Genomic DNA, 26655 nt, shown 5'->3' with positions numbered 1-26655 from the left:
TGGCAAACTTTAGAAAATAAGGAATATTCTTGGGAAAAATGCCAGAGGCATATAAAAGGTCCTTTTATACGGTATGTACCACGTGGCAAACTTTAGAAAATAAGGAATATTCTTGGGAAAAATGCCAGAGGCATATAAAAGGCCCCTTTATATGGTATGTACCACGTGGCAAACTTCAGAAAGAAGGAATATTCTTGGAAAAAATGCCAGAGGCATATAAAAGGTTCTTTTATATGGTATGTACCACGTGGCAAACTTTAGAAAGAAGGAATATTCTTGGAAAAAATGCCAGAGGCATATAAAAGGTTCTTTTATACGGTATGTACCACGTGGCAAACTTTAGAAAGAAGGAATATTCTTGGAAAAAATGCCAGAGGCATATAAAAGGTCCTTTTATACGGTATGTACCACGTGGCAAACTTTAGAAAATAAGGAATATTCTTGGAAAAAATGCCAGAGGCATATAAAAGGTTCTTTTATACGGTATGTACCACGTGGCAAACTTTAGAAAGAAGGAATATTCTTGGAAAAAATGCCAGAAGCATATAAAAGGTCCTTTTATACGGTATGTACCACATGGCAAACTTTAGAAAAGGATTATTCTTGGAAAAAATGCCAGAAGCATATAAAAGGTCCTTTTATACGGTATGTACCACATGGCAAACTTTAGAAAATAAGGAATATTCTTGGGAAAAATGCCAGAGGCATATAAAAGGTCCTTTTATAAGGTATGTACCACGTAGCAAACTTTAGAAAATAAGGAATATTCTTGGGAAAAATGCCAGAGGCATATAAAAGGCCCCTTTATATGGTATGTACCACGTGGCAAACTTGAGCAAAGAAGGAATATTTTTGGAAAAAATGCCAGGGGCATATAACAGGTCCCTTTATATGGTACTATCAGGAGTACCCCCGGCGTTCCCCGAGGGCGGAGGGAGGGGGGAGGGGAAGGCCAGAGAGGAAGGCGTGAGCTGGGAGTGGAAGGGGGAGGTGAGAGGGAGGGGAAAGATTAACGCCATATACATCTTTTGGGGGGGGGGGGGGTGGTGTGGCTTTTTTTTTTGTGTGTATAAGATCGAGGCTCGTGAAAAAGCTAACAATCACACAAAAAGTCAAACCAACACATGAAACACAAAATAAGGGGAGCGGTAGTCAAGATGGGGAGAGGGGGAAGGACACAAACAACATTTGAGAGCAGGGACATCGAGAGAACTGTGGGAGAGGTATAAAACATATGGACACTGCAAGGACTTCCAGGAAAGAAGTTGGAATTTCAAAAAAGTATCTGGGGTGAATTTGCGGGGGTAGAAAAGATCAAGGTTTTGGATTGGGGAAGATAAGAGATGGTGGTGAACAGCTGTTTTAAAGACCTGGAAGGAGGAGTGGGATTGAAGGGAGCGGGGGTTTGTTCCAGAGGCGGGAGAAAGAGTGAAGGTGAGCAGAGAGCCTAGATTTTTGGCAGTTTAACCTCGAGGGTTGCTGGCAGATCTTGTGCAACCTGTAGGAATATTTGGGGGACAGAGCAGGCCGGAGAGAGCTAGCTTCCTCAGCCAGAGAGGAGTCGTCAGAAGACACAAAGACCACCAACATTGCCTGTGGTGAGAGGGAAAGGCCCTCAGAATCACCTTCATCGCAGGAGATTCTAATGATTCTGAATGCTTTTGTTTCAACCCCGTGAAGCCGAGCTAGGTGAGAGGCAGGGACACCAGCCCAGAGAGGAGAGCAGTATTCCATCGAGCTGCGGATGAAAGCTTTGAATGTGGCGAGGAGCTCAGAAGTGCCCAGAAAGGATTTGCACGACGGAGGATGCCCAGTCGGCGACTGGCTTTGGAGGCCAGCTTGGAAATGTGGTTTTGCCAGGAAAGATCATGGCTGATAGTGAGGCCCAAAAGCTTGAGTGACAAAACTTGAGAGGAATGTGGAGAAAGTAGATGGGAGGGTTGTCCAGATGGTCTTTTCGGAGAGAAAGTGAGTGTGAGATTTGTCAAGATTGAAAGACATTTTGCACCTCTTTGACCAGTTTGTGATTTTGTACTGGTCGACAAAGTGAAGAGGCTGCTGCCTGCCGATCTAAAGGTTGAGATATGGAGCAGCAGAGAGTGGAGTCATCAGCAAAGAGATAGAGAGGATTTTCCAGAGTCGTTGAAATCATTAATGAAGACCAGAAAAAGCACAGGGCTCAGAACACTACCTTGGGGAACTCCAGCCTGAGCAGGAAGAGGTGATGAGAGAATTCCATGCAGGGCCACACGTTGACTGCTATCGGAGTGGAATTCCACAAGCCATGTGTGGAGGTTTTCATGGATACCATAAAATGAGAGTTTGGTGAGCAGGGCGGGGTGCTAAACCATGTCGTAGGCACGAGATATGTCAAGGGAGACAGCTCTGATTTGCTGTTTGGCGTTGAGGACCTCCATCCATTGTTGACAGCAGAAGCAGCTTGTCCAGAGTAGAGTGACCTGGTCTGAATCCAATAATGATCTGAGATCAAGCCGTTGGAGAAGAGGAAGGATTTAATATCAGAAGCGATGATTGATTCCATGACGTTGCTGATTCGTCTGTAGTTGCAAGGATCTGTTTTTGCACCTTTGTGTAAAGCGGTGTTGAAAAATAAGAATCAATGTCCAAACGTCAGAAGATGAGACTGATTTTTTTTTTTTAATTCCTGCGGAGAACCTCACTTCGGTTACAAGATATACGTCAAAGGAATACAGAAAACCACTTGGCAAGAATTCAAATCCAAGAACACAACACACACACACACACACACACACACACACACACACACACACACACACACACACACACACACACACACACACACACACACACACACACACACACACACACACACACACACTTCCTATGTAAAATCCTGAATCTTTGGTCCAGCACAGCCTTCTTATACTGGTGAAGAACAAAGAATGGGAGTGGGGCTGAGGGGAGGAGAGAAAGGAAGAGGGAGGTGCGTAGATTTGGGGGATGAGGAATGAGATAACAAGTTCGACAAGGTTCAATAAACTTTTGCAAATTAAATGAAGGTAACAGTAATTCGTGGTCTCTTGGTGCCACCATTGGTCCATCCACGGTAAGGGCAGGTCGTTTCTCCAACATCTGATTGTGAGACAAGACGGGTTGTTATATTTTACCCTCTTCCTAGCCCTGTGGTGTTTCAGATCTGATTTGAATGTTGATGAAGAGATAGGTGCCATGTTTTCCCTTCAGTACAAACAAACTAATTGCCCTTAGAAAAGCAAGTCTGCTCCCACGAGCTCCACCTGGATCGTTAATCTTCTCTGGCCCACTTGGGGAAGTTTAGTCAACAGAAAGTTTAATTCTCAGTACTTATGAAGATGGTTATATTATCATAATTATGGATTACATCATATTGACTATGTGCAGTGAAAATATGGAAAGGAATGTATAATCAAAGAAAGGGTTTTGTAAAGACAAAGAATGCTTCGAAACTCCCTTATCACTTGTCTGGTGCATAAAGTTATGGGAGCTGGTTCGACCTTGACCAGTAATAAGTTTGAGAGGTTATTTTGAGGTTATTTTATTTCTTGAGGTTATTTTGAGAGGTTATTTTGAGGTTATTTTATTTCTTGAGGTTATTTTGAGAGGTTATTTTATTTCCCAACTTCCAAAACTTTTCTTAAAACTTGTATTACATTTGAGTCTAAATACATAACTGTTTGCAGAATATCATGATCATATACATGTTCTGTAAAGAGTATATTCATTTGTTATACAGACATTTAATTAGAAGAAGCTTATTCTTTAGTCTTTCACAAATCAAATTGCGAAGCTGACAAGGGAGCTCACCTCGAGCAGGCAGGTTGCCCATGAAACGAGTTTGTCTGTAGCCGAGCCTGATTTAGAACCCTGCCCCCGAGTTCTAAGTAAAGAAAAGTTAGAACTGGTAGATTTTATAGAACACAATTTAAACTGAATATATATTAATGAAGCTTTAAGCTTTATAAAAGAAAATTAAAAACTCAAGTGTTGCAGGAAGCAGTTGAGGCTCAAGTCACAGTTCACAAATCAAGTACGCAAATAATTAATTCCACTTCCACAGCGGTAATGTTTGCTGATTTCCAAGCAGATGTCAGATGCCCTTGGGCAAAAGAGGGTGAAGACCACATTTCCAAGCTGGCCTCCAAAGCCAGTCGCCGACTGGGCATCCTCCGTCGTGCGAAGTCCTTCCTCGGCACACCTGAGCTCCTCACCACTTACAAGGCTTTCATCCGCAGCTCAATGGAATACTGTTCTCCCCTATGGGCTGGTGCTCCTGCCTCACACCTGGCTCGGCTTCACGCTGTTGAATCCAAAGCTTTCAAAATCATTGGAATCTCCCGCGATGAAGCTATCTCTGAGGGCCTTTCACTCACTCACCGCAGGCAGGTAGGTGGTCTTTGTCTTCTACCGACTCCTCTCCGGCCTTGCTCCCCCAGCTCTCTCTGTGCTCTGTCCCCCAAATATTCCTACAGGTCGCACAAGATCTGCCAGCAACCCTCTGATGGTTAAACTGCCGAAATCTCGGCTCTCTGCTCACCTTCACTCTTTCATTCCTCTTTTCTCCCGCCTGTGGAACAAACTCCCACACTCCCTTCAATCCCTCTCCTCCCTCCAGGTCTTTAAAACAGCTGTTCACCACCATCTCTTATCTTCCCCCATCCATAACCTTGATCTTTTCTACCCCCACTAATTCACCCCAGATCCACCTTGTTTGAAATTCCAACTTATTTCCTGGAAATCCTGGCAGTGTCCATATGTTTATACCTCTCCCACCCCCCCCCCCCTTCACATGCCTCCCCCCCTTCACATGCCTCCCCCCCAAAGCCCTCTCCCTCCCACAGATCTCTCGATGTCTCCATGTCTCTCGGTCCCTGCTCTCAAATGTTGTGTTTGTGTCCTTCCCCCTCTCTCCCCATCTTGTCTACCGCTCCCGATGTTATTTGTTTTATGTGTCTGTTTGTCTTTCTGTGTGATTAATGTTCGCTCTTTCACGAGCCTCGATCTTGTATAAAAAAAAAAAAAAAAAAAAAAAAAAAAAGAGAACAGCGAGGGCGAGTTAGAGCGGCAGAGCAGGATTTTAGGACCCGTGGGGTGATGCAGTCAGGTCCGGTTGCAAAATCAGAGTCGAAGTTTGACAAACTTCACCTTGTCAGGAGAGGACACAGCGTCCAGGAGCAGCTGGGTACGACTGGTTGAGGTAGGTACAGAGAGATGGATTTGGGACAAGATTTGCAGGCAAACAGAGTTGAGGCATTTGACTTTTAGCCCAGTAGAAATTGACATGAAAATAGTCGAACCCAGACATTTTAGATAACAACCGTTTTTTGGTGCTAAATGCTTTATATGACAGCCCCCCCCCCCCCCCATCCGGACCAAATTCAGATCCTGGGGGGACAGGGCCTTCTCCATCGCTGCTCCCACCCTCTGGAACTCACTACCTCACACCATCAGAGACTCCTCCTCACTCACCACATTCAAAACATCACTAAAGACCCACCTGTTCAGCACTGCATTCAACATTCAACCCACAGCATTTAACCCCTGACTATCACTTCTTCTTCTCCCTCCTTTTGCTTTAAATATTTCCCTATTGATTCTTGTCTTTTTGCAATTGTTGTTTTCATGTTTTGTTATGCATTATGTTTTGCACTCTGTCAAAGCGCCTTTGGGCTTCATGAAAAGCGCTATACAAAATAAATGAATTATTATTACTAGGGCATGCCCGTACTATATCTATATCTAAAATTATATCCCCCCCCTCTATTTACATGAAATGGTTTGGTCCAAAGCGAACGGCTTGCGAGTGGTGACAATCCCCCCCCTCTATTTACATGCAATGGTTTGGTCCAAAGCGAACGGCTTCCGGAGTTTGGTAAAGAAATCGCCATCGCGTGCACAAACGCGCAGGAAAGCGAATGAATCGCAAATTCGTTTTTATTAGTTGTAAAACATAGTTTAACGCCAACATAGTTTGCAAACGTGAAATAAATGAATACGCTCTCAAATGTGCCATCCGAGGCAGTGTGCCCGCCACGTTCGGCACACGCGATCGTTCGCTGCTCTCTGATTGGTTGAATCGTTTTTTGGACATAGCTCGGTAAGTAATTGTCCGATTAATATGAAACCTTGAAAAGGCACATCCTCGGGTCCCCAGCAATATACCTGGCAAGTTAAAAGTATATCGGACCCGTGGTTGTCGAGAAACAGCGGTCACAGACAAACGTACAGACAGAGATTACTGGAATTATAGATAGATAAAATGTTGTGAATACTTTCTGATAAATATAAAATAAATAAATTTTACTCATTATAGAAACACATTTCTTTGAAAAATATAATTATTTTGTCCAAAATATGCAAAATTTTATCTAAATATTCTCATGCATGTTTGTATAATTAAGTGTAAACACTTGAATGAAATGATCATATGAACACATTGTACAATGTTTTGTTCCAAAATATACCAGTATTATTATTTAACCCAACAATGTTTAATTTAATAATCATTTTATTAATTTTAAATAGTTTTTATCACTACCACTTAGAGGCCATCATAGCTCGTGTACATAAATGTGATAACGAATGTAATGTGAAGGAATAAGAAACTATTGTGGAGTGGAACATGGTCTGATATGACCATTGAGCAATGCTTAATGAGAGCAGGAAAGACGCAAGATGGTCTCATGAACATCACGCACAAGGACTCGGCCAGAACAAAATGGCTTCTTTCTGCACATATAGTAGCACCATACACCGATGCACTACGATCCATGACTGACACTTACACTGGAACATGGTCAGAACAACACAAAGAGGTTCGTGCAGGAAACATCAGTCGGGACTTGGAAGACTTGAACAAGTTCACAACCTTTCTCAAGGGCCATAATCCCTTCATTGCGCAAGAACGAAGAAACATTTCCACAGGACCGATAGCAGATCACCGCGTTAATGTTGATGCTGCTATAAGCATTGGCCAGAAAATAACGGGAAAGTTAGATAAGTTTGGCGCTGTTGTTATGAAGAGGTCAGAACAAGCGACTACATTTGCTGCAATGCCAAAGGCTCTCACAGTTTGCGATGACGAAATTCACATGTCTTCTGAAGAGCTCCACCATCGCTTGCTTTCCACTGCTTACACGAGTGGACCTCCAGACCAAAGTATATTCGCATATGAACTTGCAGCCGTATCTCCAGCACTTTTCCAGGATGATGGCAGCATGCGAAAGTGTCAAAAATCACAACTGGCAAAATATCTAATTCAAATGAGCAGTGATATTGTTCAACGCAAAGCTGAAGACTCTGCAATTAGAGTGTTTGATGGCTGCGCACTGCTACATCGGATTCCTTGGCCAAAGGTTGGGACAATGAAATCAGTATGTGACTCTTTTGTGGCTGCTGTTGTACATCACAGACTACCTGGAGTTCCATTGTGGGTGATTTTTGATAGTTATGGTACGGTAACGACCAAGGATCCCGAGCAGAAGCGCCGTCGCCTTCAACAAACATGTCCTGACATTGTCGTCGAAGACGAGACACCTGTTCCAGGAAACCAGACGGCCTTTCTCTCAAACAATCGGAATAAACAGAATTTGATCAAATTGCTAGCAAATCATCGAACAGAAATTGGGATTGAAGTAGAACATGCTGGTGAAGAAGGTGAAGCAGATGTAGTGATCGCAAGGCACTGCAATTGTCACAAACTCCAAGAGTTGTAATCGTCATTGCTGATGACACGGATATTTTGATTTTTCTACTCCACCATTCGAGCAGTACTGCTGATATATTCCTACAGACAAGAAATCAAACCATTTCTATCAAAGTTGCAAAGGAAGTGTTAGGGAGGGAGTTGTGTATGTGCCTACCATTTGCCCATGCCATGTCAGGATGTGATACCACATCAGCATTGTATGGCATAGGGAAAATAAAACCACTGAAACTGCTCGTCATCACAGAAATGGAGAGCAGATGTACTGATCTTTGGAGATATTACAGCGTCAAAGATTGCAATACAAGATGTTGAAGAAATATTTGTACTGTCCTTGTACAGTGGTGGAGCAGGAAGACGTGGGTTGGATGAACTGCGTTATCTAAATGTGATATCTCCAAAGTGCGTGCCTCTTGAGCGTATGCCACCTCGAGGAAGAGCTGTTTATTTCCATAGCCTTCACCGTTCATCACCGTTCATCACCGTACGGTTCATCACCGTACTTCACCGTACAAATTTCGAGTACATCACCAAGTCAGTACGTGGCGTCAACTAAAAACTGTGCTAACTATGGAGGAATATGGATACAAACAAGGTAGAGGCTGGCTTCGTTCTACCCGTTATCACCGACAAGGCACCAGCACCTTCAGAACTGCTAATTGATATAAGATGCTTTTGTAGGAGCAAACAACGCTTATGTACATCATGTAGCTGTGCCAAGAAAGGCATTGCTTGTAGTATCCATTGCAAGGGTGGTGCACAATGTGAAAACAGTTCACGCACAGTTGACAGCATATAAATGGGTGAAGCATAACATTAATATGTCAATAATATGAACAATGTGACAGTATTGAAATGACGGGGCACATGCACAAGATTGTGAACCCTTTCCTTCGACAAATACACTAAACAGATCACAAAGTCAGCCTTCTTTCACCTGAAAAACATTGCCCGTCTCCGCTCATCCCTCTCCTCCACGGCTGCAGAAACCCTCATCCACGCCTTCATCACCTCCCGTCTGGACTACTGCAAGAGCCTCCTCTATGGTTCACCCTCAAAAATCACCAATAAACTCCAATACATTCAGAACTCCGCTGCCCGTCTACTCACTCATTCCCGGACCCGTGACCACATCACCCCCGTCCTTTACAAGCTTCACTGGCTCCCCATCCCCCAGAGAATCCAGTACAAAATCCTCCTCTTGACATACAAAGCCCTCCATAACCTGGCCCCATCCTACCTGGCTGACGTCCTCTCCAGACACACTCCCACCCGCAACCTCCGCTCTGCTGGTACCAACCTCCTGACCCCCTCCATCCGGACCAAATTCAGATCCTGGGGGGACAGGGCCTTCTCCATCGCTGCTCCCACCCTCTGGAACTCACTACCTCACACCATCAGAGACTCCTCCTCACTCACCACATTCAAAACATCACTAAAGACCCACCTGTTCAACGCTGCATTCAACATTCAACCCACAGCATTTAACCCCTGACTATCTCTTCTCCTTCTCCCTCCTTTTGCTTTAAATATTTCCCTATTGATTCTTGTCTTTTTGCAATTGTTGTTTTCATGTATTGTTATGCATTATGTTTTCCACTCTGTCAAAGCGCCTTTGGGCTTCTGGAAAAGCGCTATACAAAATAAATGAATTATTATTATTATTATTATTGTGTAAACTCGTGCTTCTGGCCATAAGACATTATTTAGAGGGGTTATGCATTGGTTCATTTTTATTATGAAAAATATGTTATCAACGCTGTCAGCTAATAACTATCTATAATTCAGGGTGTGCTATACAGAATAACACGGGATGTGTATATCTAGAAGATGCAACTTTAATGATCCATATATATGACTTAAGTTTACACCATTATAAGAAATTCATACATGTATATATGTGAAGATTTGACAGCACGTACTTGTTGCTAAATTCAGTACAACTTTCTGAATGAAGCCTATATTAGATATAAACTTGGTACAACAACACAATATAGGGTCTGTTTGTATTTGCCTCTAATTTCATTCATAAATTAGTGGATATAAATTGTATACTTACCAGAAAGTATACATTATAACGCCCCATTGGCGGCCATTTTGAATTCCCCCCCAAAAACGTATTTTCCCATTTGTGAATCTGTGTGAATTTCTTGTGTGGCCATTTTGACTCCTAATAAGGCGTTTAAAACAAAAATATGGTTGTTATCTAAAATGTCCGGGTCAATGTCAATTTCTACTGGACTATTTTTCACGTGCAAATGCGGTAATTTATTAAAAACACAAGCTCAAGTTGTAAAAGGGACCATCATAATGTTTATACGAACAGGAATGATTGTTCACCTTGTATCAAAATTCACCCAATTCAGGTCATTGGGGTATGGGAGTTGGGGGTGGGGTGGTTGAGGTAACTTGGGTATACTGGGCTCCACAATCAGGGGATTACATTAGTCTTCAATGGCAATTCTTCACGTTTTTGACCAAACACACCTGCAGAGGCGAGTGCAAGGAAGAAGAAAAAGTTAACTTGGACACACTGTAGAGCGCATACCTCCACCAGGCTGAACAGTTTGTTTTATATCCCACTGATAGGCCAAATCTGGATCTGGGCATGAACCAAAATCAAATGAGCTTGTTCTAATCACCCACCCAACTCTTTCACCTCGTTTTGTCATAACTCATCCACAACGTTCAGATATCGTGCTGTTCAACACATCATTTTTGGCCCCATCTCTTAATGATGAAGAATCACTCGAAATGAATGATCCTTTTAAGGCCATTTTCCCCGCTAGAGCGGGGGTTAGCCTTGCGGGCCCCATGACAATCATGGTTCCCTGTTTGAGGCAATGTTTTTATGGCCGGATGCCCTTCCTGACGCCAACCCTTGGTCACGCTCTTACGATGCGCAGGGATACGGTGTACCTATTCTAAATCGAGGTACACACCGTGATCATTCATCCCAGCAAGCTGCTACTCAATTTGCCGACATCGGAAGGTTGACAGGCTGAGTCAACCCCCCTGGCGTTAATTCAGCGATCGACCGGGATTCGAACCCAGGATCCCAAGCCGGCACCCTAACCGCTAAGCCAACACCAGACTTGAAAAAACAGAGCAATTAAACTGCATCACTAATATGCCTCAATGTACTCTCTGCCTGTGCTAATGGGTAAAAGCCCTTGTTGACAGTCATGAAAATAAACAAGTTTGATTTAAAACCTTTCAGCTGCTCTTAAACATCACATTTTTGGCAGGTTTCACATCGATCAGTGAAGCAGTTCTAGGATAAGGGTGTATTTTTTTTATGATTTGAAGTATCAGCTTCCAAGTCAATATGGCTGCCAAACCACATGATATACAACATCAAAAATGTACACTGAAATTGTATGGGTAAAGGATGACATTTGTGAAGTTTCGTGTTGATCCAATAAGGTTATTTTCTCTATCCAAAATGGCTGCCACGTGACGTGACCAAAGGCATCATCATTTTCAAACTATATACAGCAATGGTGTTAGATGGCATTTGTAAAGTTTAGCATCGATAGGGTAAGGCGGTAAGTGGTTTCTGAGATATTATTTAATATTTTCCTTCAATCCAATATGGCTGCCACACCATGTGACCGATGACATTTTCATGGTAAACTTTTAATCGTCATGCCAAGTCAATGACATGTAAAGTTTCGAGTCGATCGCTTCGGTGGTTTGGGAGACAAAAACCAAACAAAATCTTAATCATGCTCGTTTTCAGCTTTTGGTCACCATCCTCTCGCACCTGGTTCCCGAAGCTATCAGGCAGTCCCCGGGTTACGAACACCCGACTTACGAACGCCCGTACTTACGTACCGACCTCCGTAAAGCCTATTATTTAAAAAATTGAGTTACATACAATGGTTCGTACTAACGAACGGGCGAACTACTTTGCACGACGCTCAAAACACTGCGCGTTTTCAGCGGTTCGTCAGCCCGAGGAAGAACAACGCCACGCCGTCGTCGCCATTTTAAGTTGGATCGCGTAAACACCGTTGTGTTTTGACTTAAATGTTTCGTGTGTTTACCCTCATAATCATGGCTCCAAAGCGTAAATCTGATGCAAGTGATGGTGATGCATCGAAGAAAAGGAAAACGCTCACGATTGAAACGAAAGTGGAAATAATAAAGCGATCGGAGAGAGGCGAGATGTCAACAAACATTGAAAAAGCGTTAGGCTACAGTCGGTCAACGATCGGGACAATTATAAAGGACAAGGGGAGAGTAATGGAGCATGTAAAAGGCTTCCTCCCGATGAAAGCGACAATTATCACTGAGCAACGCAGTGTGGTTTAATTATCGAAATGGAAAGGCTATTGGTAATTTGGTTAGAGGATCAAAATCGCCATCGACTGGGAATGAAACAAACGTACCCGTTTGTTTGCCAACGGTTACGTTTTTCATGGAAGTCCTTCACGAACCTGCTGTCCATGTCTGACGTGCGACTGAAGGTGCTACAGGAATGTGGAATTTATTGGTTTCATGCTTTAGCATTTGCCGTTTCTGCATTGTGTTTGCTTCTGGCCTCCCACCAGAAGAGAATATAGAGGAGAGATATATCAAGGTATGACGTTTCAAGGTAAGGATGAAAGTGACTGGTTGAGAAGAGTGATGGAAATGAATGTAGAAGGAAGTAGAGGACGGGGAAGACCGAGAGAGACTTGGCTAAAGATGGTGGAAGAAGAAATGCGGGGAAGGGGGTTAACAAGGAGAGATGCAGAAAATAGGGCAAGATGGAGAAGATTGTGATGGGGACCGCAAGGCTAACCCCCGCTCTAGCAGGGAAAATGGTCTTAAAATGCCTGTTGTTCTTTGTTTGTTGATCGTTTCAAGGTATGCAAGACATCAATTGGCACGAGTAAGTGTTAACCTTTAATCATTTTCTTTTCTGTCTAAACAGTTTAAGAAATGTTTCTTTAATGTTTTTTTATACCTATAGATGTTTTAGGTAAAATATATACTATATAGAGACAAACATTTGACTAATTCACACTAGATGTGAACCGTACGTAACTGTTCTGACTTACAGACAGAATTAAAAACGGAACTTGTTCGTAACCCGGGAACTGCCTGTACTTTGAGTCCGGCTTCCACCCTGTGCATCAGATAAGGGAAGAGTCGCTTGCAATTGTTTTGTTGCACCAGTGTGATCTGTGGTGCTTCGTGGAGAAGGAAGTATTGTGCATGCACCTCTCCTTTCCTATTCCATCCCCACACACTGCATGATAAAGCACCGAAGGGGGCCCGGCAATGAGGCGCGCTGAAAGGGAGAACTCAGTTTTTAGTTTATTTTTCGGCAATTTTTTTTTTTTTTTGCAATTATGTTGATCACTCCGGTTTGTGTGTTTGTCTGTACCCGTACGTATACTTACCTACAGGTCACAATTTTAAACTGATCACAAAACTTCACCAAACAGTAGAGTTTGTGGTCCGACAAAATCCTACATATTTGAGGTCAAAAAGTCAACATAGGCCAAAGGTCAACCACTTTTATTTTCAAATTTCTAAAATCCTCAATTTTCATACGATCGATTTTAAATTTGAATAAGATTTATATATGAGCGAACTCAATTCAACCACCAACTAGTTTTGAGATCAGCATGGGTCAAAAGATGAACATTGGCCAAATTTCTAAAATTTTCAATTTTAATCCGATTAACTTAAAATTAGAAGACCATTTGCAAATCAGGTCACAGAATTCAACCACCAATTATTTGTGGAGTCAAAAGGATACTCTGAGTGCCATTCTACTTTGTTCTCTTTTGCCAAGTGTCGATCAACAAGTGATTTTTCATCTGTGTTTTCTTGTTTGTCTGGGTGATATCTCAGCCAATTGAGCTAGGAAGCTGAAATTTGGTCACAATCGTGAAGCACGCGCTTTGTCAAAAATTGCATTTTTGCTTTTTCATTATTAGAGTAATTGAGTACTTATTTATTTCCTCTCATATGGGCAACATCTAAGGCACCTTTTGAGCTAGGAAGCTGATATTTGGACATGACCATGACTAAGTGATTTGGCTGTAAAGGGTATTTTTGATTTATTGATCAATTATTTACATTTTCACTTTAAAAAAAATAAAAAATTTAAGTTACAGATTCGGATGAAAGTGGTGACTGAGGTATGCTATTCGCCAATTAATTATTTCACGATTATTTATTTATATTAATTACACAATTAATCAATTATATTGTACACCTCTCCCTTCTAGTCAGGTTCACTGTTTTTTCGTTCAAAATTTTGGTAGATTAGCAAAACTATACATTTTTGGAATATTCAGAGCATGAGGAATCCAAAAATTAATGTTTACATTTGCGTAGACACCTTTGCGAAAATGACACTCAGGACAGTGATGAAGATCTGTAAAAGCATATTCCTGAACGGTATAGACCTCGTAGATCCTGTGTATAGGACTTATAGTTCAATCTGATACTACCTATAACTTCCTATAACAACCTATAACTTCAAAGGACTTGCAATATCATGTATTATGTAATACAGTTTATATCACAAATATAAAGACAATGGTTTTCAATTACCTTTGTTTGTTGCTTTTCTATAATCCTGAGCACTATTTTGAGGCCTTTATTGGATTCCTTGACCCAGAAAACATAGGATTAGCATATTTAATTAAGTCTCTAGGTTGACTAGAAGCCGAGATCGCGCAAAATATGTATTTTATGGCGGCCATTTTCAAAATCCAAAATGGCGGCCATGCAGGTGTCTGTGCAAATGCCAACATTGATTTTCAGATTCTCCATGCTCTGAAGATTCCAAAAATGTACAGGTTTGCTAATCCCAAAATTTTGAAAGAAATTATATTTGTTAACATAGTGAACCTGACTATCTTCATCACTGTCCTGTGTCATTTTCGCAAAGGTGTCTACGCAAATGTAAACATTAATTTTTGGATTCCTCATGCTCTGAATATTCCAAAAATGTATAGTTTTGCTAATCTACCAAAATTTTGAACGAAATTATATTTGTTAACATAGTGAACCTGACTATTCCATTACCGTCTATGTGCTGCACAGCAGCATCAAGTGCGCTGTTGGATGTTATTTATCTATTTGGCATGAAGGTGGTGCACTTTGAATGCATCTGTACTCGTTTTATTTCCAATCATTGCACATACTACTGTGTTCAAAAAGTATCCGACCTTTATTTTTCGTGTGTAAAAAAAGAAGAAGCTAGGAGGGCGTTGATTGGTGCACGTATGTAGGCGATCCCAATGCACACGCGTGAATTTTTTCCCACCTGCAGAAGCTGTCATTCGACGGCAGACCGCCGATGAGTGAGGACATGTAGGTGAGCGCAGTCAGATTTTCGTTTTTGACAAAATGACGGAAAAACTTGAACAACGCTACTGCATCAAATTTTGTGTAAAGCTTGGCGATTCCCAAGTGGAAACGATCCGCAAGATTCAACACCGTTCATTCCATTATGAAGGAGGATTTGGGCTTCAGGAGAATCTCAGCGAAGTTCGTACCAAAGCTGCTAACGATTGAGCAGAAGCAACTCCGTTTGGAGATCGCACAGGACATGCTGGAGACTGTGAACAGCGATCCCAGCTTCCTCAACACAGTGATCACTGGCGATGAGTCCTGGGTTTATGGGTACGACCCAGAAACCAAGTTGCAGTCATCACAATGGAAGCATCCAACATCCCCGAGGCCAAAAAACACAAAATTTGATGCAGTAGCGTTGTTCAAGTTTTTCCGTCATTTTGTCAAAAACGAAAATCCGACGGCGCTCACTTACATGTCCTCACTCATCGGCGGTCTGCCGTCGAATGACAGCTTCTGCAGGTGGGAAAAAATTCACGCGTGTGCATTAGGATCGCCGACATAAGTGCACCAATCAACGCCTCCCTAGCTTCTTTTTTTTTTACGCACGAAAAATAAAGGTCGGATACTTTTTGAACACACTACGTACATTTGAATATTCCCATTCACCTGTGTCCATTTGATTCTCTTGGTTCATTCCATTTTTGTGTAGTGTCTTACACTCTTCCCTGTTGAATGGACAAATAAACCCTTTAAAAGGTAAGCAATGCATTTCAGCTATCTTTTTCTGTGTGCTTCCAATATTTCGACGCAATTAAAGCTCCTTGAAAACAGTAAAGGTAGAATTAATTAAATTAACAAACAGCGCAATAACTAATAAAAGATAGTTTGCTCCATCTCCCGAATCTAACTCTGCGCTGAGTTTCTTCCTGTATTAATGGGAGCTTCAAGCTTAAAACCATTGAGCAGTTAAACCGGCAACTATTTCCGGGACCAAGATGCGCTTTGGGGATCACACACGATCGAAGCAAAACATCGATAAAATAACGATACTCGCAGCAAGTTTTACCTCACCTTCTGGAATTGTTCACAGTATATTTATTTTTAAGCATTTTTAATGAAACCAATTATGTGCATTTAGAGTTAAACTTTTAAAAATGTCCCGTCTGAATCACTTGCCTGTGAACCTAAACCCCTTTTCCCCATTGAAAGAATGCCCTGACATTCGCCGATTTGCGATACATTTCAAGAACATATCCCCCCAAATGTTGTAGCTTTACTGTGTACCATATGTGCCTCATCTAAGCCTGGTGTTGGCTTAGCGGTTAGGGTGCCGGCTTGGGATCCCAGGATCCTGGGTTTGAATCCTGGTCGATCGCTGAATTAACACCAGGGGGATTGACTCAGCCTGTCATCCTTCCAAGGTCGGCAAATTGAGTACCAGTTCACTGGTAATTCCCTGTGTGTCGCAAGAGGCGACCAACAGGGTTGGCGGCAGGAAGGGCATCCGGCCGTAAAACATTGCTTCCAAAAAAAGGGGACCCATGGTGCCCGAAAAAGGCCAACCCCTGCTCTGCAGGGAAAAATGGCCTTTAAAAGTGGTTCCATATGTGCCTCATCTGATGGTGAAGAATCAATAAAAAAATTGTAGTATCCAGATCTTCACCAAAATCTAGTCGACTCATCCTTCTCTTACACCCAACCTTCCCCCCCCCCCCCCCCCCCAAATTTCATTCGAATCCATCCATAATTGACATCTGCACACAAACAAACGACAGTGGTGAAAACAGTTAGCGTCCATCACAGATTGCACGAGGTAATGAAATTGAGCATGTAACCAATGCAATAGATTGGCAACAGTTTTTTTTTTCAAGCTGGTGAAACAAAGTCTCATACAAATGCCTCATCTTGTAGACATCACAAAATGAGGTATCAGTACAGTAAGGGCTGCACAGCGGTATAGAACACACCAAACTGGACAACGCACTCATAGTACTGTCCACTCTTCAGACTCGTCATCGTGTAATCACAGACATGGTACATCAATCACCAGTACTTGATACAGATCACCATTGGACACGGATCACATTTTCTAACACTAAATACCAAACCATATCGCAATTTCCACAAATTGTGGACGCCCTACCATACATCGGCATCACACGTGCATGACAGCTGTTGTGGTCCTTCGTGGGGAGAACCCATTCATCAGCCTCGTCCACCAGTACGACCACAAAGTTGTTGTTTCGTTTCCTTCTCAATTTCACTCCCATTAGAGTTTTTACTCCCGCTAGGGAGTAATGCATTCGATTGTGTCCGTGTGTGTGTTCGTGTGTTTGTGAACAATATATCTGGAAAAGTTCTGAACGGATTTGGATGAAAGCTGGTGGGATGATTGCACTTGGGATAAGGAAGAATTGATTCGTTTTTGGTGAAGCCCAGGAAATTATTCCAGATCCAGGAAGTTTTTTGGGGATTTTTTTTTCTGTTTTCCTTTAAAAACCATTTTCTCTGCAATAATTGGACCGATTGAGAGCAAATTTTTACCATAGGAGGGACTCGGTCTGCAGAATATTTTAATGGTAATTATGACGTCACAGATCACGTGGTTCGGCCGCCATATTGTTTTGAGCGAAAAACACTAAAATCCAATTTCCTCCAAAACGCATGAACAGATCGAGGCCAAACCTTGCAGGCAAAATCGCATAACCATCACATGGTTTCAGAGTTATGACGTTTTTAAGCACAAACATTTAAAACCTAGCTCCTCCCTCATTTGTGATCCAATCGAGGGGAAACTTCACAAACCTGTTCAGCATATCAGTCTACTAAAATGTCCTTTTGGAATTTGCGATAGGTCACGTGGTTTGGCAGATATCGTTAATAAAACGCAAATAATAAAAACATTTATATCTCTTGAACCACTTCATTGATCGACTTGAAACTTCATACTGTAGTAGAAGTCATGAAGAGTAGCAAGTGTGCAAATTTTGAAGATGATTGGATGTACGGTCTGGAAGCAAGAAGTTATTGCGTGAAGAAGTCTTCGACTGTGGACGATTAATTAATTATTTATCACATGCCCAGACTTGCAGGCATCGTTTGACACAATCTCCCAGGTTAATTTGAACCTCAAATAAAATTATAATTCCAGATTTGTCAATGGCTGAGGTATATTAGCAAACGAATAAAACAGATTTGGCAAAATTCTAACTTTTTTTTAAAAGATCGCATATTCACCCAGGGTTGTGAGAGGCTGAAGAAGAAGAAACCCTCGCATAGGCTTCCCAGACCAAAAAATAATTCTGGACGTGGCGGAAAAATAATTCTGGACTCTTCCAACTTGACCCACGGCGGGAGTATGCGCTCCACTGAGTGGCGTTCTTGTTAGCACTGACCCTGCAAGCACACAAGTATGAAAAAAATGAAAGAAATACCATGTTTAAAAACAAAATCAAAAGTAAAAGTGACACCGGAGAAAACACAAAGCTTTGGAATCATTGACTCAACACAATCACACTCTTATATTGATGTGGAAATAACTTTTAGGAGTTACCATGATTTCGCATACTTTTACATCAATGAACAGGATTATAAATAATTAAATTGATACATGTGGAAAACGACTCGCTCAGACCAGGAATCGAACCCAGGTCCTCTGGTGACCCGTACCAGTGCTCTGCCCTCGGAGCTATCTGGGCGACTGACCAAGCATGCAATTTTCCCCACATGATTGCCACTCTTTCTGGGTGTGTAATGTTCCCACATCTATCCATTTAGCATACTTTAGTCAATATATTAAACGTCTTGGAACAAGCATGAAGCAATTTAGCCATAACATTAGACATGCATCGCTTTATGTACAAGAGTTCACAAAGTACGTCTGTCCTCCATCATGCATGTCTAAACCCACCATCCCTTTGAACCTTTCATGTTTTACTCTGGAATCTTTATTTTATGTACTATTAGAATGTCATGGTAGGCCTTCAAGCACAAGTTTTGGCAGGAAATCCAAGACGGCCACACCAACAATCAGTGGCCCCGACTGTGTTTGGCGCCTGCTCGTGTCCTGCCTTGTCAAACTGGGGCAGATAAGGCAAAAGCTAACCAAGGAATCTTACAATGGTTCTTTGTTTCATGGGCACAATAAGCGATGGTGGGTAAGCGGTTTGATTGCGTGGCTTAGTTGTATTCCCATCCCCGGGAACCATAATTTATATCAAATATACCTCTTCTTGGGGTGAATTTGAGCAGGCGCTATAGCCATTGCAATTTGGCAATTCAGCTTAAGGACCGATATGGTACTGCAACCAGCGCCGTATGTAGAGTCCATGGCGTGCACATCACCGGCTAAGCAAGGCCATCAGCTATCAGGTGTGTGGCACTTAATTACTCGGAATGACCCAAGAAAGCTCGAAAAATTCAGTCCAGTGGGTTCAGGGTGGGGAACGAAGTCAATTGTCCATGTAAATACATATTTTATAATGGTGTGGCGAGAGTGAGGTCATCGAGCTGGACGAGTTGGTCATCATCCACCTGGACCTAGGACATTAGGACATCCTGTTGGTATCCGGTCATGGCCTTTCCTGTTGGTATCCTCAAAGAGCATGACCACCTGCACACAGGTCATGGCCTATCCTGTTGGTATCCTCAAAGAGCATGGCCATATCCATTAGCTTTGGATAAAACTCCCAAAAACCACATAACCACACTCGTATGCTACAATCTACCAATTACATATGCATCTCGCAGTCACAGAAGTGGTGGAATTAACCCGTTCACAAGGACAGGTTCTTTGCAAGTTATAAACAAACGTCAGACATTGACACCTTCCTCATTGAGTAGATATATCTGCAGCATGAACCGTACGACCGCCACGTGAAGGGCGTGCAGGGATGAACACAGACAGCTTGCTTTACCCCCAAGAGATTAAAGCCATGGCACCACAGGTGAAGGTGCTGCTTTGCCCATTCAAGGGGGTGTGAAGTAAGGGGGGAGGGGAGGGGAGGGGGAAGGATTTTAGACTCATTATTATTATGGCTAAATGATACAACTATTATATCGTTTGTTGATATTATTCGTATTACTAGGTGTTTTGTTGCAATGAAATTATTCCAGAAAATATATTCTTTATTCTAGAAATGTTCACATAAAGGGGCGCCAATTTGATTCATACACCTGCATGAAGAAGTAAATGTATTTTATTCGCCAGATGAAGGGCGCCCCTTCATGTGAACTTTTCTAGAGCATTACTTGGTTCCTCCTAAGAACACAAGGGTAATTCAGCATACACGAGATTTTTTTGAATGCATATTATTTTGTATTGTTTGGCATTTTCTATAAGCTGTGGAATGTCCCTTCTTTTCTATACTTCGCCACATGGTGCGTACCCTGGTCAGGGGCCTTTTCTATGCCCCTGGTATTTTACTCAAGAATGCAAGTATAGGTAGATGAGCAAGGTTGTGAACCAGGAATTGGAAATTTGTACAAACAGGAAGAAGTATTCACCTTCTACAAAGATTCACCCAAATCAGGTCATCGAGTGGTTGGGAGAGTAGTTGAGGTAACTTGGGAATCCTGGGCTTCACAATCAGAGGATTACTTTTTTTCTTCAATGGCAATTCTTCTCACCTTTTTTGCCAAGCACAACTGCGGAGGTGAGTGGAAGAAAGAAAACCAAGCAAACTAAATCAAGCATGAAGCCAATGGAATAGATAAGCAACAGTTTTTTCAAGCTGGTGAAACCAAGTCTCATACAAATGCCTCATCTTGAAGACATCACAAAATGAGGTATCAGTACAGTAAGGGCCGCACAGTGGTATAGAACACACCAAACTGGACAACGCACTCATAGTACTGACTACTCGTCAGACTCGTCATCGTGTAATCACAGACATTGTACATCAATCACCAGTACTTGATACAGATCACCATTGGACACGGATCACATTTTCTAACACTAAATACCAAACCATACCACAATTTCCACAAATTCATGTGGACGACCGACCCTGCATCAATCAGCATCACATGTGCATGACAGCTGTTGTGGTCCTTCGTGGGGAGAACCCATTCATCAGCCTCGTCCACCAGTACGACCACAAAGTTGTTGTTTCGTTTCCTTCTCAATTTCACTCCCATTAGAGTTTTTACTCCCACTAGGGAGTAATACATTCGATCGTGTCCGTGTGTGTGTTCGTGTGTTTGTGAACAATATACTGTATCTGGGAAAGTTCTGAACGGATTTGGATGAAAGTTGGTGGGATGATTGCACTTGGGATAAGGAAGAATTGATTCGTTTTTGGTGAAGCCCAGGAAATTATTCCGGATCCAGGAAGTTTTTTGGGAATTTTTTTTTCTGTGTTCCTTCAAATACCATTTTCTCTGCAATAATTGGACCGATTGAGAGCAAATTTTTACCATAGGAGGGACTCGGTCTGCAGAATATTTTAATGGTAATTATGACGTCACAGGTCACGTGGTTCGGCCGCCATATTGTTTTGAGTGAAAAACACTAAAATCCAATTTTCTCCAAAACGCCTGAACATATCGAGGCCAAGCTTTGCAGGCAGAATCGCATAACCATGACGAACAAAAAAGTCAAGGAACATGATGTCATGCATCACATGGTTTCAGAGTTATGACGTTTTTAAGCACAAACATTTAAAACCTAGCTCCTCCCTCATTTGTGATCCAATCGAGGGGAAACTTCACAAATCTGTTCAGCATATCAGTCCACTAAAATGTCCTTTTGGAATTTGCGATAGTTCACGTGGTTTGGCAGATATCGTTAATTAAACGCAAATAATAAAAACATTTATTATATCTCTTGAACCACTTCATTGATCGACTTGAAACTTCATACTGCAGTAGAAGTCATGAAGAGTAACAAGTGTGCAAATTTTGAAGATGATTGGATGTACGGTCTGGAAGCAAGAAGTTATTGCGTGAAGAAGTCTTCGATTGTGGACGATTAATTAATTATCACATGCACAGACTTGCAGGCATCGTTGGACACAATCTCCCGGGTTAATTTGAACCTCAAATAAAATTATAATTCTAGATTTGTCAATGGCTGAGGTATATTTGCAAACGAATAAAACAGATTTGGCCCAATTTTATTCTTTTTTAAAAATATCGCATATTCACCCAGTGAGTGTTGTGACAGGCTGAAGAAGAAGAAACCCTCGCATAGGCTTCCCAGACCAAAAAATAATTCTGGATGCGGCGGAAAAATAATTCTTGACTCTTCCAACTTGACCCACGGCGGGAGTATGCGCTCTACTGAGTGGCGTTCTAGTTAGCACTGACCCTGCAAGCACACAAGTATGAAAAAAATGAATGAAATACCATGTTTAAAAACAAAGTCAAAAGTAAAAGTGACACCGGAGAAAACACAAAGCTTTGGAATCATTGACTCAACAAAATCACACTCTTATATTGATGTGGAAATAACTTTTAGGAGTTACCATGATTTCGCATACTTCTACATTAATGAACAGGATTATAAATAATTAAATTGATACATGTGGAAAACGACTCGCTCAGACCAGGAATCGAACCCAGGTCCTCTGGTGACCCGTACCAGTGCTCTGCCCTCGGAGCTATCTGGGCGACTGACCAAGCATGCAATTTTCCCCACATGATTGCCACTCTTTCTGGGCGTGTAATGTTCCCACATCTATCCATTTAGCATACTTTAGTCAATATATTAAACGTCTTGGAACAAGCATGAAGCAATTTAGCCAAAACATTAGACATGCATCGCTTTATGTACAAGAGTTCACAAAGGACGTCTGTCCTCCATCATGCACGTCTGAACCCACCATCCCTTTGAACCTTTCATGTTTTACTCTGGAATCTTTATTTTATGTACTATTAGAATGTCATGGTAGGCCTTCAAGCACAAGTTTTGGCAGGAAATCCAAGACGGCCACACCAACAATCAGTGGCCCCGACTGTGTTTGGCGCCTGCTCGTGTCCTGCCTTGTCAAACTGGGGCAGATAAAGCAAAAGCTAACCAAGGAATCTTACAATGGTTCATTGTTTCATGGGCACAATAAGCGATGGTGGGTAAGCGGTTTGATTGCGTGGCTTAGTTGTATTCCCATCCCCGGGAACCATAATTTATATCAAATATACCTCTTCTTGGGGTGAATTTGAGCAGGCGCTATAGCCATTGCAATTTGGCAATTCAGCTTAAGGACCGATATGGTACTGCAACCAGCGCCGTATGTAGAGTCCATGGCGTGCACATCACCAGCTAAGCAAGGCCATCAGCTATCAGGTGTGTGGCACTTAATTACTCGGAATGACCCAAGAAAGCTCGAAAAATTCAGTCCAGTGGGTTCAGGGTGGGGAACGAAGTCAATTGTCCATGTAAATACATATTTTATAATGGTGTGGCGAGTGAGGTCATCGAGCTGGACGAGCTGGTCATCATCCACCTGGACCTAGGACATTAGGACATCCTGTTGGTATCCGGTCATGGTCTTTCCTGTTGGTATCCTCAAAGAGCATGACCACCTGCACACAGGTCATGGCCTATCCTGTTGGTATCCTCAAAGAGCATGACCATATCCATTAGCTTTGGATAAAACTCCCAAAAACCACATAACCACACTCGTATGCTACAATCTACCAATTACATACGCATCTCGCCGTCACAGAAGTGGTGGAATTAACCCGTTCACAAGGACAGGTTCTTTGCAAGTTATAAACAAACGTCAGATATTGACACCTTCCTCATTGAGTAGATATATCTGCAGCATGAACCGTACGACCGCCACGTGAAGGGCGTGCAGGGATGAACACAGACAGCTTGCTTTACCCCCAAGAGATTAAAGCCATGGCACCACAGGTGAAGGTGCTGCTTTGCCCATTCAAGGGGGTGTGAAGTAAGGGGGGAGGGGAGGGGAGGGGGAAGGATTTTAGACTCATTATTATTATGGCTAAATGATACAACTATTATCGTTTGTTAATATTATTTGTATTACTAGGTGTTTTGTTGCAATGAAATTATTCTAGAAAATATATTCTTTATTCTAGAAAAGTTCAGATAAAGGGGCGCCAATTTGATTCATACACCTGCATGAAGAAGTAAATGTATTTTATTCGCCAGATGAAGGGCGCCCCTTTATGTGAACTTTTCTGGAGCACTACTTGGTTCCTCCTAAGAACACAAGGGTAATTCAGCATGCACATGAGATTTTTTTGAATGCATATTATTTTGTATTGTTTGGCATTTTCTATAAGCTATGGAATGTCCCTTATTTTCTATACTTCGCCACATGGTGCGTACCCTGGTAAGGGGCCTTTTCTATGCCCTTGGTATTTTACTCAAGAATGCAAGTATAGGTAGATGAGCAAGGTTGTGAACCAGGAATTGCAAATTTGTACAAACAGGAAGAAGTATTCACCTTCTACAAAGATTCACCCAAATCAGGTCATCGAGGGGTTGGGAGAGTAGTCGAGGTAACTTGGGAATCCTGGGCTTCACCATCAGAGGATTACTTTTTTTCTTCAATGGCAATTCTTCTCACCTTTTTTGCCAAGCACAACTGTGGAGGTGAGTGGAAGAAAGAAAACCAAGCAAATGAAATCAAGCATGAAGCCAATGGAGTAGATAAGCAACAGTTTTTTCAAGCTGGTGAAACTAAGTCTCATACAAATGCCTCATCTTGTAGACATCACAAAATGAGGTATCAGTACAGTAAGGGCTGCACAGCGGTATAGAACACACCAAACTGGACAACGCACTCATAGTACTGTCCACTCGTCAGACTCGTCATCGTGTAATCACAGACATGGTACACCAGTTCTTAATACGGATCACCATTGGACACAGATCACATTTTCGAACACTAAACACCAAACCATACTGCAATTTCCACAAATTAATGTGGACGACCTACCCTGCATCGGCATCACATGTGCATCACATGTGTTGTGGTCCTTGGTGGGGAGAACCCATTCATCAGCCTTGTCCACTTCGCTCGATCAGTACGACCACAAAGTCGATGCTTTGTTTCCTTCTTAATTTCACCCCCATTAGTCTTCAGCAATGGGACTCTGCAGACACACAAGCATGAATATGAATGAATGAATGAATGAATGATCGTTTTGAGACCATTTTCCCCGCTAGAGCAGGATTAGCCTTGCGGGCCCCATGACAATCATGGTTCCCTGTTTGAGGCAATGTTTTTATGGCCGGATGCCCTTCCTGACGCCAACCCCGAGTCGCCTCTTACGATGCGCAGGGATACGGTGTACCTATTCTAAACCGGGGTACACACCGGGACAAACACACAAGCATGAAAGCATTGAATCAAACATCATGTTGAAAAATAAAGTTGTTCGTGAAAGTGACACTTCAGAAAACACGCAAAGGAAGAGCTTTGGAATCATTGCAATTTGGTAAGTCCATTTGTGGACCGATGTCAAAAGCAGCAGCATAATACACCAAGACTGTGCCATGCACCTCACTAGTAAAGCCAAGCAGTCAGATCAGGTGTGCGACACTGAAGTAGCCAAACATAGGCTCACTTTGAGGTCGCACCAGAGGGTGTCATGGCAGTGCACACGATCTCGCTCGAGGCCATCGACTGACTTGGCCGTCAATGAGGACCTGCCAGGACTCGGACCAGGACACTGGGACTGCAATATAGGATTTGATAAAAGTCCCGATCACTTCTATGCACTCCTGAACCACTGAGCAGAACGAGTTGAAAACTGAGGGTTTTACTAAGGGTGGGAGCAGGGTCAGGTTTTTATTGATGTTTAGTCAGCAAAGAAAATAAAAAATAAACAATTCAGTCCCAGGGTTTCAGGATGGCAAAGGAACAAAATTGTCGTTGTAAATATGTGATACGAGCTTGGCTCGGCTCGCGGTCGATACTGAGGAACGGGCTTATTTTAGCTGAGGCTAATGACTGTACCTGAGTTGCTGTGTTGTCATGATTTACACCAATCATAATACAAACAATTACTTTGCACAAATGTATTTGTCGTTTGTGATATTACAGTTTTATAGGCAATTTAGGTTGAACGTTTTTTTTTCAAGAAAGAACCCCTCAGCACATACATAGGGGAGGGGTAGGTGCAGACTGAAAGTTTGGGACGATTACACCTCACCACCACGTAATTCAAAACACCTCACCACCACGTAATTCAAAACACCTCACCACCACGAAATACAAAGCACCTCACCACCACGAAATACAAAATACCTCACCACCACGAAATTCAAAATACCTCACCACCACGTAATTCAACACACCTCACCACCACATAATTCAAAATACCTCACCACCACGAAATTCAACACACCTCACCACCACGAAATTGGAAACACCTCACAGCCGTCAACCACGTAATAAAAACACCGAACAACGAAATTCAAAACACCTCAGCCATAAAACACGTAATAAAAACACCTCAGCCGTAAAACACGTAATAAAAACACCTCACCACCACGAAATTAAAAACACCTCAGCCATAAAAAACACGTAATAAAAACACCTCACAGCCATAAAACACGTAATAAAAACACCTCAGCCGTAAAACACGTAATAAAAACACCTCACCACCACGAAATTAAAAACACCTCAGCCATAAAAAACACGTAA

The 26655-nt window shown here is 42.2% G+C and overlaps 1 protein-coding gene across 1 annotated transcript in view; it reads right to left on the bottom strand.

The window, feature by feature from the left end:
* Window positions 1–2642: 2642 nt before the first annotated feature.
* LOC137424374 (uncharacterized) overlaps window positions 2643–26655 on the bottom strand; it is a 44347-nt gene continuing 20334 nt past the window's right edge. The window contains exons 3-9 of the mRNA XM_078775394.1: window positions 24943–25099; window positions 24448–24588; window positions 22178–22340; window positions 20537–20677; window positions 18269–18427; window positions 10064–16785; window positions 2643–4117 (exon numbers count right to left, since the gene is read on the bottom strand). The gene's annotated coding sequence lies outside the window, so the exon portion shown is untranslated. The remainder of the gene's footprint in view (window positions 4118–10063; window positions 16786–18268; window positions 18428–20536; window positions 20678–22177; window positions 22341–24447; window positions 24589–24942; window positions 25100–26655) is intronic.

Source organism: Myxine glutinosa, chromosome 4, assembly GCF_964187855.1.
Source record: "Myxine glutinosa chromosome 4, kmMyxGlut1.1, whole genome shotgun sequence".
In the NCBI taxonomy this organism is placed as follows: domain Eukaryota; kingdom Metazoa; phylum Chordata; class Myxini; order Myxiniformes; family Myxinidae; genus Myxine; species Myxine glutinosa.
Note: the sequence above shows the minus strand (reverse complement) of the source record. Positions and strands in the feature narration are given on the sequence as shown.